The sequence below is a fragment of the Micropterus dolomieu genome, linkage group LG03, assembly GCF_021292245.1.
Source record: "Micropterus dolomieu isolate WLL.071019.BEF.003 ecotype Adirondacks linkage group LG03, ASM2129224v1, whole genome shotgun sequence".
Lineage (NCBI taxonomy): Eukaryota > Metazoa > Chordata > Actinopteri > Centrarchiformes > Centrarchidae > Micropterus > Micropterus dolomieu.
Window position 1 is genome coordinate 19,254,937 of NC_060152.1, and position 16,598 is coordinate 19,271,534.

Sequence of the window (16,598 nt, forward strand, 5' to 3'; positions counted from 1 at the left end):
AACACTAAATTCAAAATGACATAAACACATCCGAAAGTGAAGCTTTGGCATCACATGGCAAACACTTTTTTCATAATAGAAAATTTAACAAGGCTCGGGTCCCCCTCTGACACTCCCCCCTTGCAAATGATACAAATGTCTCTGCACATGTAAATACTGTTTCATCTCGTGTCGGGCACAGACCTGGCACGTCGTTTATATATTTCTACATTTATTTATGTTGACTGTATGTTTGTCTACGTGTAGCACCTTATCACCACAGCAAATTCCTCGTATGTGTAAAACACTACTTGGCAATAAAGCCTCCTCCTATCACATGGCTGACCCCCTATAACCCTATGGACAGGAAGAAGGAGATGAGGAGACAGGACAGAGAAAGGGGTGTGGGGAGGGGTGCAGAATGTGAGAGACAAGAAGAGTAGATGAGATGTGTGGGTATTTATGGAAATGCTGGCAGTGACATGACTGATGTGTGGTCCGGCTCCTGAAACTCTACTAATTAGCTCCACTAACAGGTAGGTAGTTAGGCAGATCCAGGTCCAGGTTAAGGTTCATGTTACAGAAGCTTGAAGCAAGGGACAGATTTCACACATCTCACCAGGCTGGTCAGTAACACTGAGAAGTGTGGGTGGAGGATATGGAAGCCTATAGGGGATAATATTAAAATGATAATATATAGGCCTACTTGAAAATGCACTTCCACATTTTGCATTTTTTCCGTGTCACATACTGTTATGGGCATTCTGTTAAAACAAAATTACAAAAACTGTTTGACATTTTATTTTCAAAGTTGTATTCTGATGTAAAGAGGACCATTTTCGAATGTTAATACAAATTTGAAAATTGAAATGCAATGTAAACAATGCAAACTGATTTTACATTAATGGAACCAATATTTAAGTCAATATGAAAATGCAATTTTGTAACAATTTGAAAATGAAAACGGCATTTGACATTTCCTTTTCATAGACTTACCATGCTGTACTGGGAGCTCGAGCACTTGAAGAGTGTTGGTGTTTATGCCTCTAGAACAGGAACTTTGGACCAGTGGGAGGAGGAGTTTTTCAGGGTCGGGGCTGGGAATGCTGGTGGGGAGCACCGCTGGAATGGGCTCCAGAGCCAGAGTCAGGTGAGCGTGAAATAGAACCGGGCTCAGCAACCTCCCAGTGAACACGGCAACACTGAAACAGACTACAGAAAATTCTTAGACATTTTCAGATATCCAGCTACTAAAATAGCCTAACAGGCTGAAAGAGGTATACATACTGTATGTCTTACCCAACTACATATACAAGTGCCAAAATTGATGATATTTACAATGCTGACCTACCTAAAAAAAATATGTAATTTATATTTTCAAGGTAGAATGAAAGGCAGAGCAGAGCTCGGCAAATACTAAAAATACAAAAAAGATCAATTACATTTTACAATCACTTGAAAACAAGTAACCCCCAGCCCCAACAGCCTCAGGACAGCAACTTTTTTTTCTCCTTTATTTATACAGAGAATCAGACTGAGACCGGGGTCTCTTTTACAGCTGAGCCCTGTGTACAGCAAACAGAATACAAATATTCATAACAGATATAAAAATAAAAAAACAACAGACAATTTACAGATAACAATTACATTCGTGAGGAAAGTGTTCATTCCACATTGCTTTAAATTGTCCTGTTGAAATCAGGACATCTATTTCAAACTTTTCCTGTAATTTATTCCAAGAATTCGCGGCATTATATTCAAAGGTAGTTTTCCCTAGCTTGGAATGGGCTCAGGGAATTTCTAAGACCAACCAATCTTTGGAATGCGTCTGATACCTACCGACTTTCCAATTTATTTTAGTGGTCAGATAGCTGGGAAGTTTATGCATTATAGCCTTTTAGACGAATAATAACCTGTGCCTAGTTCTCCTCGCGACCAAAGAATCCCACCCCACTAGTGAGTATAGAAGACAATGGTGTGTGTTTTTTTGTAATTGGCACCCGTAATAAACCACAAGGGAGCATGATAGACTGCATGAAGAGGTTTTAACACTGCAGCTGAAGCATGCCTATACACAGGATTAATGCACAGGCTGGTCTAGGCTGCAGCCTAGGGGCCCCACGTGTGCAAAGGCCCCGGATTGGCCAGGATATTTTTATTAATTTACATTTGCTCATATAAAACATTGAAAAATAAGGTAGATGTGGGCCACATCTACCCAATCAGCTGGCCCAATGAACCCTGGCCACATCATGGGTGCTACAGGACAGCAAAAGCGGCAAGATGTCCGATAGAAAATACGATAGTGGAGCACAAAAACGGAAAGCCCAATAGCTGAAAGAACAACCTGACCAAGAGCTTCTAAAGAAAATCCCAAAATTGACTGGTTATTTCAAGGCTGCCGAATCTTCATCTAGTCGACCAGGTAAAGATCCACAGGCACAGGAGGACTGCCAGCTAACGGCTAACATTGGCGCGGTTGAAACTACTGCATCCTCAGCTGTAGCCGCAGCTAGCTCTAACGTTACTTATGGCAAAGACACTTCCCAACTCCAAGCAGACCATGACCATGCCTCACAACCAGGTCACCTGGACTCAGATGAGGAGTCGGAGACAGAGGGTACCCTGTCTAAAAGGAAGCTGGCAAATGGCAAAACTGTGCCAAGAGAATGGTTGCTTTATTCCCCTTCAAAGGGCACTGTGTTTTGTTTTGCACGTACATTATTTGCAGGCTATCAGCAGGCTATAGTGACTGGAAAAATGCCGCCACGCGTTTGGCTGAACACGAAGGATCAGAGAGTCACAGAAAGGCTAAGGTCACTTATGTAATGCGCTGTGCTGAAGCTGGGTGTATAAATTCATAACTAAAAAAAGAGTTTGAGAATGAATGTGAATATTGGACTGAGGGATTAAACAGGTTGAGTGGGTACCGTGCGCCGCGCACACACTCAATTTAGTGGGGCTGAACAGTCTGCCTTGAGACGGTGGAATGTTGTACAGACACTTTTTAATATTTTATCTCCAAATCCACATCCCGTTGGCAGACAGTTAAAGCAGGTTTAGAGCCTAATGACAACCACAGGATAGAGACTTTAAAAAGTCTTTCAGACACTAGATGGTCAGCACACGCGCAAGCAACAAAAGCAGTGCACCAGAATTACGCCAGAATTCAAGAGTCACTGCAAAAGTTAGGTGATGACTCAAACCAAAGTCTTACTGCCATAGACTGTATGGATGAGAAGGGTCCAGCTGCAGCCCGCAGACAAACGTGACGGAAGTTGAACTTCCATATATGGTTCGTCCCTCTTTATCTCGTTCGGGCCACGCAGAGCCGTTAAAAAAAAAAATAGAGCCGATAAATAAGTGTCAACGTACCAATCAGTGTACATTATGCATTAATATTTAATTTACTTTACTCAGCGGTTGCTGTACATGTCTGCTGTGTTGGCTGCAGTGGTCTGTGTGACTGGACCTGGGGGAGCTGGTTAACTTTTCCTGTATATTACTCTTACCCTAACCATCACAGGGTGTGTGCCCAAAGTTATTGATTGTGTGCATGTCAACCGGTTACCGTTAACCCTACAGTAGCACACATCAGCCTCTAGCAGATAGGTAGCAGATAACCTCCATTGTGTTGCTGTGCAGCCTCCGCTAACGTTACTGCAGTTATATATTGACACCCGCCGGCACCATGGTCGGCATTTGTCAACGTTTGAACACATTTTCGATTTGCTGTCAATTTTCGTCAGACTGCCAATATTTGACATCTACACAGTTGATTTCTCGCCTCAAAACTTCTCAGAAGTGTATTTAAAGTTTTGTTGTTGGCCTCTAAAGAATAAAACGGTTAACATTAGGATCTATAATGTACGTGAGCCGAGATTAACGTCATCACGTTTTATGTGCGGTGTCTTCTGGGACAAACCATATTTGGAAGTTCAATTTCCGTCAATTTCCATCAGGTCTGCGGGCTGCAGCTGGATATACTTGAAATGAAGAGCAAGCAGACGGGAGCACACAGGAAAGATGCCAAACTTATAGGCAATAAGTAACAAAGGAAATTGCCAGGTTTTGGTTTAACGTCCTTGGGAAGCAGAACGAGTTTTCACGGTGCACTACGGATATGGAGAAAGAAATAAAGAAACCGTAAAGACATCAGTCGAGACTCTCTGCATCTTGCTTAACCCACGGAGTGCAGTTACATTATAACTTTATTGATAAACATACTTTATTAAATGACCACCAAAATGGATTTAAAGTTAAGAGGGATACTTCACTGCCAGTAATGGAACTAGTACAAAATACAGTTGAAACCAGAAGTTTACATATAAAAAGACACACTTCTGACTTTGACAAAAGTAATTTAAAAAATTGTCTAAATAAATCCTTCTCTCATTATTCTGGCATTTTGCAAAATATAAATAATTTTTGGTAATCCTAACGGACATAAACCATGAAAAGTGATGCAAAAAAGCAACATGTCTTTTATATAGTGGATGTAATCTTCTGGTTTCAACTGTATCTCAACTGCAATAGACAAAAAATATACAGTATATAGTGTGTATATATGGAGTATTTATAGATCTCAAAAAAGCATTCAATACCATTGATCGTGGCTTACTCATTAAGAAAGATATGGCATTAGAGGGGTAACATACTCCTAGCTGAAAAGCTACCTTAGGATCAGTGCTGGGTCCAAAGCTCTTTGTACTCTGTAGGTGTCAAAATTCTCAAATTTGTTTTTATTTGCTGATGACACAAATTTATTTTGTTCTAAAACTTGAATCAACTTTTGGATACAGTTGAAGGGTACCAAGAGTGGAAATGGTTACATATACTGTATATACAATTAAATTTCTTTGTTGTTACAAATAACCCAAACTCTTGTTGCCATGAAGTAGCATACCTTACAGCTAAAACATTATCACTGACAACTTGCTTTACAGACACACAATAAACATGTGTTTTGTCCATTTTCAATTTAGACCGCTGTGCCAGGTTACAGGGCTCTACGTCTGACTCGCATGTGTAAGTGACCAATTACAATACAAGCCCGAGTCGCTCATTTCCTTTGATTATTTATTTAAAAACAAACGAACAACAATAAAGGCTTTCAAACTTAACATGAGGTCAAAGACTGTGTTGGTCCTCTCTCATTAGTGTCCGCGCCTAGGTTCAGACCCAAAAGACCTCTCCAGACACACCTCTTCCTCCTTCCACAGCTGAAATCTGAGTTAATTAATCAGGACAGCTAAATACATAAACAATTAATAAATCCAAATGACTATTCTCAAAATAAATCATTTAAATGCTAAAATAATTGAACACAAGAAATTGGCTTCAACAACATGATTTAAGTTTAATGAGTTTAATTACAAAGCAGGTAATGTCATAATAATAAATAATTTTTTACCTTCTAAATTCGGCTATGCCTGTCACAGAGTGCTACCTTTTCCCATGTAGAATAAAGACTGAACTGAGCATGTGCAGAGTGAATAAGGAGATTCATAACTTGTTCTTGTTTGGAGAAATGGGACGTGTTACAACTGACCCATGTTCTCCAGAGTACCCTATATTCATTCAAGGTATTTTGAACACATCCATCATGTCTTGCCCTTGGAAAATGCTAAACTTTCTACTTCCTCACTCGTCGCTTGAAAGAATAAATAAAGGGTTGGGAACACTAAGAGGCCATACAGAGATGAGAGAAAACGCTGAGCAGTGATGCTGGCGACTCCACCAGTTAAGAGAACATGCAGCTAATTTCTGGTCCAATGGCTCCTGAAATCTGTGAATTTGCATTGTATTTAAGCAGATCTGCTTGGAGGCACAGCCCTTCACGGTAGTCTGTACACCTCCTGTGTTCACTGAGAGAATAAAAATAATGTATGTGAGTTTTAAGTCCTAATACATCAAGTACAATCACTAAGCATCCCTCAGAGCTGAGCAAAGATGTGAAATAGAGTTAGATGTCTTAGGCCTGTTACCTGCTGCTGAGATGCAGTGGTCCTCATTCCCCTCGCAGTTTAGAGTTGCGGTGCACTTTTGACCATCACAGCTGAAGCACTTTTTACCATTGGGATTAGATTTACTCGGTTCTGTAACATAGAACATATATTGTTCATATTGTTTGGGGAGGTAAAGAAGAATAGAGAGCCTTTTTCAAAGTTTTTTGTACCGCAGGCTATGGATTTGTTGCCGTTTCCTTGCAGATAAACAAGTTGAGGTTTACCAGCTTTTAAATGAACAGACATACAAAATGTACAGATTTATTCCAAATACAGGAACATGATTAAGAACATGATTAGGCAATAAAACAACTTAAATCTGGAGATTCTCTTTCTCTCTCTCCAACACTCACACACACAAATTGCTATTGTGCAGCATCACTTGGCAGTTGGGGGTTTTCGCGTTCACTTAAGACAATATAACCATAAAGGTAAGTTACCAGCAGGAGGCTGGGCGTTGCAGAGGTCGGAGGTGCAGCACTTGCTGGTAATGACGGTTCTGGAGATTCCAAAGCCCTCAATATACTCGTCAGCCAAAGCAGACCACTTAAGGGACATTCTTTAGTTGTTTCTGTGCAAGTTCCTGAGCTTCCCGGTACACACTCATAACATTTCAGGGTGTAGGCTGATGAAACACAAACCTTAGATAAGTCAAAAACATCATCTCTTTTTTTAAGATAAGGATAAAATACATTTAACAACTTAACTCTGAAGTAAATTAATTGAAAATTACAATCCAGCTTTTCTTAAAGATTAAATAGTAAAAAAAAAAAATCAAAATCAAAACTTTGTTGCGGTGACAGCCCAGCTGTTGGTGAGTGTCCTGTTTCTCCTTTCCTCCCTCGCATTCTGGTTTCTCCTGTGAATAAATAAACCTCCTTTGAAACCCTCAGCGTTGCATTTGGGTCCGTTCTGTCCCCAATCGTCACAGAACGATCGAGCCACTATGGACCCAGCACGCTCCCCTTCTCCTCCCCCCTCCACCGACCCCACTCCGCTGGAAGTCATCCATGCCGTCACCTCCCAGGGGGCGGTTCTCGATCAGCATGCGGCCCGTCTCCAGTCGGTGTCCGACGCGCTCTGCTCCCTGGGCAAGGAGGTGCGGCGTCTCAGCGCGCGGCTCCCCGACCCCTGCTTCACGTGCCCTCTGTCCCCTTCTCAGTCTCTGCCTCACTCTCTCTCCGCTGACTTTGCCCCGAGCGCCCCTGCCGGCGCGGACGCTCCTCGTGAGTCACCCATTTCCCATCCTGACAAGTTCTCCGGCGTTCTAGGCACATGTGACGGCTTCTTGGTTCAGTGCGCCCTGGTGTTCAAGAGGCAACCAGTGTCTTTCCAGTCCGACGAGGCCAAGATCTGTTATGTCGCTGGGTTGCTCCACGACCGGGCCCTGGCCTGGTACACAGCCGTCAGTGAGGGCCAGCCCCACGTCCTCTCCTCCTACTCCTCCTTTGTTGAGGAGATGCGGAGAGTCTTCGATCGCCCAGTGCGGGGAAGAGAGGCGCCGGGTCGCCTCCTCTTCCTCCGACAGGGTGATCGGAGCGTGGCAGAGTACTCGGTGGACGTATTCTGGCGGCCAACTCGGGCTGGAACAATGAGGCCCTCCGGTGCGTGTTCCTGGACAGCCTTAGCAACCGGATTAAAGACCTGTTGGCCGTTAGGGACACGCCGAAGGGTCTCAACGCCCTGGTCGAGGTAGCCACTGATCTCAACAACCGTCTGCGGGAGAGAGAGAGGGAACGCGTCGCCCGCACTTCCTCCTCCTCCCGCTCCGGCCTCAAACCGTCTCGGGCCTCTGTCCTGCCGTCCCCCGTGCTCCGATTGTCCGTTCCGCTGGTCCCACCAGCGATCCCGGTTCCCCCCGTACTCCCTGCCCCACCGTCTCCTGAACCCATGCAGCTAGGCCGCAGTCCCCTCTCCCAACCACTGAGTCCTGCTCGATGCCTCCATTTCCTGGGGGAATGTCACCCTTCCTCTCGGGGCCCTGATTGACTCGGGTGTGGACGAGAATTTCCTGGACCGCGAAATAGCTCACCAGCTGAAGATCCCCCAGGTCCCCTTAAGATACCCCTCTTCACGCCACGGGCCTAAACAGCCAGCCCCTTACCACCGTCACCCACCGTACTCCTCGGTTACCATTTATCACCTCCGGAAATCATCACGAGTCCCTCGCCCTTCACCTGATCTCTTCCCCTGACGCTCCTCTGGTTCTTGGTCTCCCCTTGTTAATCACTCATAACCCCAATATCGACTGGTCGCGGGGGAAGATCAGGAACTGGAGTACTTCTTGTCACTCCTCCTGCCTCCTGTCCGCCCGGGCCCCCGGTAATTCATTTTAAAACAACTGCAACGCTTCCTCGGCTTCGCTAACTTTTACTGCCGCTTTATCTGAAACTTCAGCGACGTCGCCGCCCCCCTCACTCGTCTCACTTTCACCTCGGTCCCTTTCACCTGGTCTCCAGAGGCCGCTGCAGCCTTCTCCCACCTCAAGTCCCTGTTCACCTCCGCCCCCGTCCTCACCAACCCTGACCCCTCCCTTCAGTTCGTGGTTGAGGTAGACGCCTCGGACGTGGGCGTTGGCGCCAGCCTCTCCCAGCACACCCCCAAGGATAACAAACTTCACCCCTGTGCCTTCTTCTCCCGCCGTCTGTCTCCCACCGAACGTAATTACACCGTGGGGCCGAGAACTGCTGGCTATTAAGCTGGCCCTGGAGGAGTGGAGGCACTGGCTAGAGGGGGCTGAACACCCTTTCCTAGTTCTGACAGATCACAAAAATCTTTCCTATATCCAAACCGCAAAAAGATTAAACTCCCGCCAAGCCCGGTGGGCCCCGTTCTTCAATAGGTTAAATTTCTCACTCTCCTACCGCCCTGGATCCCGAAACACTAAACCAGACGCCATCTCCCGGCTCTATTCCCCGGACACTCCCCCGGACCCCCCCGACACCATCTTACCCCGCACCTGCCTCGTCACCTCTGTAGTCTGAGTGGAGGAATCCGCTGTCTGCCGCGTCCAGTCCACTGAACCCAGCCCCCTAATCGCCTCTACGTCCCGTCGAGCGTCCGCTCCCAGGTTCTCCAGTGGGCGCACGCCTCCAGATTCAGTTGCCACCCCGGGATGGCCCGCACCCTCTTCCTACTTTGCCAGCGGTTCTGGTGGCCCTCCATGGATAAGGACTGTCGGTCCTTTGTGGCCGCCTGTGAGGTGTGCACCCGTGCCAAGCCCTCCCATCAGCTGCCCGCTGGTCTGCTCCACCCCCTCCCGGTCGCCCCTGGTCCCATATCGCCTTAGAGTTCGTCACCGGTCTCCCCAAATCCAACGGGAACACAGTCATCCTCACCATTGTCGACCGTTTCTCGTCCCCCTACCCAAACTCCCCACCTCCTTGGAGACCTCCCGCCTTCTCATCGACCATGTCTTCCGCCTGCATGGCATCCCGCTGGACATCATCTCCGACCGGGGTCCCCAGTTTACATCTCAGGTCTGGAGAGCCTTCTGCTGCGCCTTTGGCACCATTGCCAGCCTCTCTTCAGGTTACCACCCCCAGACCAACGGGCAGACCGAGCGGGTCAACCAGGACCTGGGGGCAGCACTCAGGTGTGTGGCGTACAGAAACCTGGCCTCTTGGAGCTCTCAAATCCCCTGGATCGAATACGCCCATAACTCAGCACTCAGGTGTGTGGCATACAGAAACCTGGCCTCTTGGAACTCTCAAATCCCCTGGATCGAATACGCCCATAACTCCCAGGTTTGCGCTGCCACTGGTATGTCCCCCTTCATGTGCTCTCTGGGCTACCAACTCCCCCTGTTCCCATCACTGGAGGTGGAGGTGGCGGTCCCGTCAGTACGGGCCCACCTCCGTCGCTGCCGCAGCATCTGGAGGGAGGCCACGGCTGCCTTGCAGCGCACCGCGGTCCACAATCGCAGGCCAGGACAACAAGTGTGGCTTTCCTCCAGAGACCTCCCCCTGCAAACCACTTCCAAGTAACTCGCCCCCCTGTTCATCGGCCCATATCCCGTCGAGGCCGTCATCAACCCCTCCGCAGTTCGCCTGACCCTCCCTCCTCACCTGAAGGTCCACCCGGTCTTCCACATCTCACGGATCAAGCCTGTCTACACTAGCACCCTCTCTGTACCAGTGGCAGCGCCTCCCCCTCCCCGGATAATCGATGGTCACCCCGCTTACACTGTACGCCGCCTTCTTGACGTGCGACATAGAGGCCAAGGCTACCGGTACCTGGTGGACTGGGCTGGCTACAACCCCGGGGGAGCGCTCCTGGATCTCCGCTAGCCAAATTCTGGACCGTTCCCTCCTAACCGACTTCTACCGAGCTCACCCGGACAAACCAGGGGGTCCGCCTGGAGGCGTCCGTTGAGGTGGGGGCCCCTGTTGCGGTGACAGCCCGGCTGTTGGTGAGTGTCCTGTTTCTCCTTTCCTCCCTCCCATTCTGGTTTCTCCTGTGCCTTCCCTCTCTCTCCCTCTGTGTGCTCTCCCTCTCTCCACTTCGGAGCCTGGCTGGCTACCCACACCTGCTCCTCGTTAAACTCCATCCCCGGCCGCCGCACCTCAATAAACCTCCTTTGAAACCCTCAGCGTTGCATATGGGTCCATTCTGTCCCCAATCGTCACAAACTTGCCTTTATGGAGAAGCACAATCCCAAAGATCAGCGTAAGGAGATACTTTGTGTGATGGCAGGATACAACTGAGTTTTAGTTTGATCTGTTATAGCTATAAGAAGCTCTCCTGAGAAGGCGTTGGCTCCATCCTCAGACCACTCCCCCATTTCTCTTTCTGTTGTGACAAAATGTGAAACTTAAAAAAGCCTTTAAGATTAACTGAAAACTGATTTGATGTTTTCACACTTTTTACATGCACTATATTCTCACACACTGAGAAAAATTACAATTAATATCGCGGTATTGATTGTATGTTTTAACATATAATCACCCAGTTCATCTAATAAAATTGATGAGTTCAGTAGACACATGCTCTTGATAAGAGGCACACTACCAAGGATTGGGGTAAGATTTAGTTCTTGGATTTGTTTCAGGATTAATTTCAGCTGCCAGACAAGGCAGACAATTTGACTGTTAAAAGGCCTTCCATTCTACCTTGAAAATATAAATTACATGTTTATTTGAGGTAGGTAAGCATGGTAAACGTCACCCATTCAACACTTACAATATAGTTGGGTAAGATATACAGCATGTATACTTTCAGTCTCTTGAACTATTTCAATAACTGTAGGCCTACATCTGAAAATGTAATACAAAACATTTTACAAAGGGTTGTTCACCTGAAACCTAATGTAGGCTACTGGTTTGATTGGCTGTTTTAATAATGCTTTGCTCAAAAGGTATTTCTCCATCAGCATCAACACTTTCATTTTCATTTCTTAGTCAGTGCTGTTAGAAAAAAAGAAATTCAAGACTTCAGACAAGACAAGATTCAGAGAAAATGAAAGTTATCTCCCACTTCCTGTTCTCTGTTATAGTGTTGATATAGGCAGAGGTCTAGGGGGGGCCCATGCGGGTCTATGGTTAACCCTTAAATATGATCAAGCTACACACTTTACTTGCTGTCTTTTAATAAAACTTTTAGATGTATTTACATGATAAATAAATGTATTATTATCATTATAACATATTTCAAACATGTCATCTGATAACTCGCCCCCGCTGTTATTGTGAAAATGGTACGGTCGAAACATTTGGCCATTCAGGTGTCAGATTTAAAAAGAGGCCCAAAAAAGAGCAGCCAAAACAGAAGAATAAAGTCATAGGGAGGCAATGGCCAAATCTCTGGCCAAAAAATGTGTTCAGAAGCACCATGTAGCCCATGTCTGACAGGTGAAGGTGTGGAGCTAACAGGCAGACTAGCAAAGCTTTAGCTTAACCTAACCTAACCTAATGTAACACCAGAGCTGCCAACTCTCAGGCATTGAGTGTAACACTCAGGCAGTTGAAAAAGTTCACATGCTCTCACGCTACACATCGATTTTCTCACGCAGTGAAAAACATAACTGACTCCACCCAGCTGATGCGATGCGATCTCGCGCTGTGAGTCGCGGTAAATAGCCTAACTGAAAGAATTCTTTTGCAAAACAACATCTAAAATCTGAGGCACAGACTGTTTGGTACTGTGAGCTGCACTTTATCTGAGGTGCTGAAGTGAACATTTGTGTGGATTTGTTCTGATATTTCTGTCTGATCAAAAGTGTTTCAAGTAAGTTTCGTTTATCCACCTCCTCCTCTCATCCAGTTGTAGCCAACAGTCCCAAACGGTTCTGTGTCTGCAGACGGTCTGTAGGGGCCAAATCAGCAGAGCAACATCGCAGGCTTATGCGCAGCAGAGTATAGGGCAGGTAAACTGTTTCTCATTAATGATGACGTTATTCTCGTAGTAGTACGGCTTTTTTTCTGGACCTGTCAGAGAACACAGATAACCTATGTGGGAGAGATTCTGAATGTGCAGAAAGTTTTGAACATGAGCAGAAACCTTCTGAAACACACCAGCTAAAGTGCAGGAGTTTCTAACTGAATTAAAATGATTTAAAAGCATTGAGGTGAGTAAAAGTGGCACAGTCATCTTTAAAGAGGTTACTTCCCCAAAGACAAAGGCATGAGAAAAAAAAAAATATATATATATATATATTTAATGTGTATTCAAATATTAATTTGTTAAGTTCTGTGTGTGCAGCATGAAGGGAGTACAAACTTGTTTCATTATACAGCAGCCTTGTGTTGTATAATGACAAATAAACAACCTGCGAAAAGATAGCATATATCTAAAAGCAACACAGAGTGCTGACACAGCCATATACTCCATTTCAGTTTACATACTTTGACCAATACTTTGATTAATGTAGTCCTCAAGATTTAATTTGATAGATGAAGTATGTTTATTAGTTCAGTCATAATTCAATTGTATGATTTAATGCTTTGCAGAAATCTCTTTAATGTTTGATTTTAATTTTCTCTAATCTGCAAATCATTGAAGGGAATTTCTCTCTCTCTGTTTTAAGTTAAAGGGAGGAACTGTTGTGGTGACAGCCCGGCTGACGGTGAGTGTCCTGGTTTTTTCTCCTTTTTATCAGTTTTTCTGCTTTTTTCCTTGGTTTTCTGTTCTCTGCCTGCCTCCCTGTGTTTTCTCCCCTGTGTGCTCTCTCTCCCTCTGCTCCTGAGCCCAGCCAACTACCTGTGCCTTGTCGCTGTCGTCCCTAACCCTGTCTCTCTGTCTGTTTCCCTCCCAGGTACACTCACCCTCGTTCTCCGTTCAGTCGGCTGGGCTCATCCACCAGCCCTCTCCTCCTCGGACTTCCCTCACGGCGTCCTCCCTGTTCCCCCGCCTCTCCTCGCTTCCTCGGCCCCAGTGTTCCCTGGCCCCCTGTCTCCTTGGTTCCCCGTGCCTGTGCTTTCCCGACATCCACCTCTTCCTACACTCCAGTACCTTTACCCCTTTCTCCCTCAATAAACCTCCTTCCCTCCAAACGTTGCATTTGGGTCCTCTCTGTCCCCACACCTTGCAATCCCATAACAGGAACATAACTGTCACAGTCTAATTTGAAAGATTAAAAAAAACTAATGACCTTTTGTGCTTTATAATCACACTGCGTAATTGAATATATGTGAGCATAGCCTGGATGAGATGAGATAACACTGAATTTGGAAATGATTGTTAGGGACTCCATCTGTGTCACTATAAGGCTAATGGCCAAGAGCTTCTTTGAAATTGCACACGTTTGTAATAGAACTAAAAAGTTGGTCGAGGTGGTGCTGGATTGGGTGTCGATGAGGGGCCTGGTTTGGAAAATGTTGTCCCCCGTCCAAAATTCCTATCGGCGGGCCTGGATATAGGTATTATAGTGTAATGCTATGCTCTCTCTTGTGAAAGGATTTAATACCGTATGCTAGCAGAGATTGACACCATACTTGCCCTGAACTGTAAGAGAGGAGTGCAACAAACCTGTGCAACGTAAAGCACCATGCAGTTTAAGAACCACACATAAAAACTTTTTCACAAGTTTCCTTTTATTTCTGAGTAATTAGCAATTATTCTTTTATCAGTGTTTTTAAAGAAAATTCAAAAAAACGTACAGGAGGCTATATGTTCTCAGAAAACACGTGTGCAACATCCATTCACCAAAACTGCAGTTGCAAAATCACATGTTTAATAATGACTGGCAAATAAAAAAATTAGCACATCTTGCTCAAACCTCTACAGACAATTGTTTTTCTCTCTTTCTCATCACTGTTGTACAGGGTGCAGTGCTGTGACATTCGATCATTACATTTTCCTGGGGGAGCGTGCACAACTATCTGACATGGAGCAGTGAGACTGGATTCCCACCAAAGTCTGTAGACAGCAGTTGGTGTCGCCCTGCATTATATCTGCATCTTCATCAGACTTCCGGTTTCCCTCATCCCTCCTGTACGGTGCAAACCACGGTCTCCACTTTCAGAGACACATTTCTCTTTATGTAACCTGATTATCGGAAATAAGAGCTTTCACTGCTAATAAATAAAACAGCAGATCAGAGGTGTTAGCAGAGCAGGCAGCTGTATTCAGAGAGGGCCGAGGCTTTTTCACCCTACCCCAGATACGAGCTGCGTAGTGGAACCTGTAAACAGTCCACAAATTTTATTCACATGAAACCAATGAAGTTTAAAAAATAAAACATATATATATATAATTTAATCTGTATTTTTAGCTACAGTTACATTTAAATTAATGCAATTGATTATTGTGTTTTCCATATTAATGGTAGTAAAACAACAAATAAAAATAGTAAAAAATGAAATTCTGTTGTGTGGAAAAAATACGTTAAGTGGAAATGATGCCCTCACCTTTGAAACATTTCTATTCTCCTGTTTGATTGTTTTACATTGTTTTTGTCCTGTAAAGCACTCTTTTTATGATTTCTAGTATATGAATGACATTTATAGCATTATAAATGGAAGGTGGTATCATAATGTGATAACTTTTGGTTTGGGCACATGCCCCCTGTGGTTAGGATAAGGGTAAGGGGCTTTGGGAAGCTGTCAATGCCTTTTATAGTAACATAGCTAGCTACCTAGCTAGCTACTAGCGCTTCCGGTCTAGACAGGGTGTCTCATACGCACACCGAAGGGTACCTTTTGAATCAAATACTATGATCAAATAGCAGTTTGTCAGCCTTTCTGAAAGCGTCAGTATTTGACTCCCTGATATGAAAACAGTCAACAACACACGAGTAATTATGGAACGGCTCATTCTTTGACAGACAGGACCACTTTTGTGCATGTGCAGATAGGGATCCGGCAGGCAGCACGAATTTGGTACCTACAGGGGGAACAAAAGAACACAAGGTAGTGGGGAGATACTGCAGTACCACAACAGGTGGGTAGAGACGAATGTGTTTTCCAATTCTTCCCACTCAGGATTATGTGTGACAGCTGACAGCGGGCCATGGCCAGTATTTGGCTACGGAGTTTTGAAACCATTGTGGAGAAGGCAGGATGGCCTCTGTACCCCAGCAGCAGAGAGAACAGCGGGTAGGTTCCCAATCCTGAGCATGGTACAAAGATGAATTCACATCTTACACAGGAGGACAGTTGAGTTTTATGTAATGAGTATTATGCAAAGATAAGTTCCTCTATAACCTGCTTTAGTCAGATTATCCTCCCCATCATTCTCCTGCACAGGAAGGAGGAACATGTTGACTTCAGTTCAGGTAATCTTGCCCCAAACCGGGGAAGATATTGCAGTCAAGCACGGACAATGTGCCTAAAAACAAAACAACCTATCAAGTAATTAATCAACTATATTGTTAATGAAATCTGCAAACAAAATATCTCATGGTATTGGCCCAAAACAGTTGCTATTGTGTTGTCCTATCTTAACTCAGATTCAAAATATGTATGAAGAGAATATTCTTGTGGATTCTAACCTTTTTATTTGAGATGTGAGTGGGCCATTAGTTTGTCCACCACCATATGCATGTTCTTAAGATTCTGTGGGCGGAAAAATCGTCCTGTCTGGCCTTATTCTGGAGGAACACTGAATGAGGGAGGATGTTAAAGGAGAAACTCTTACATTTTGATATCATTAAGCTGGGATGGTAGTGGGGTGGGATGACATTAAAAGTCACCTACAGTGAGGAAAATAAGTATTTGAACACCCTGCTATTTTGCAAGTTCTCCCACTTAGAAATCATGGAGGGGTCTGAAATTGTCATCGTAGGTGCATGTCCACTGTGAGAGACATAATCTAAAAAAAGAAAATCCAGAAATCACAATGTATGATTTTTTAACTATTTATTTGTATGATACAGATGCAAATAAGTATTTGAACACCTGTCTATCAGCTAGAATTCTGACTCTCAAAGACCTGTTAGTCTGCCTTCAAAATGTCCACCTCCACTCCGTTTATTATCCTAAATTAGATGCACCTGTTTGAGGTCGTTAGCTGCATAAAGACCTGTTCACCCCATACAATCAGTAAGAATCCAACTACCAACATGGCCAAGACCAAAGAGCTGTCCAAAGACACTAGAGACAAAATTGTACACCTCCACAAGGCTGGAAAGGGCTACGGGGAAATTGCCAAGCAGCTTGGTGAAAAAAGGTCCAC

The 16,598-nt window shown here is 44.9% G+C and overlaps 1 long non-coding RNA gene and 1 pseudogene across 1 annotated transcript; both read right to left on the reverse strand.

The window, feature by feature from the left end:
* Positions 1-5,402: 5,402 nt before the first annotated feature.
* On the reverse strand, positions 5,403-11,827 carry LOC123968100 (annotated as a pseudogene).
* Positions 11,828-15,032: 3,205 nt separating this feature from the next.
* Positions 15,033-15,997, reverse strand: LOC123967900. The gene is made up of 3 exons (XR_006824368.1): positions 15,916-15,997; positions 15,629-15,752; positions 15,033-15,534 (listed from the first exon to the last, which is right to left on the reverse strand). It is a non-coding gene; the product is annotated as an uncharacterized LOC123967900 (long non-coding RNA).
* Between the last annotated feature and the right edge of the window lie 601 nt (positions 15,998-16,598).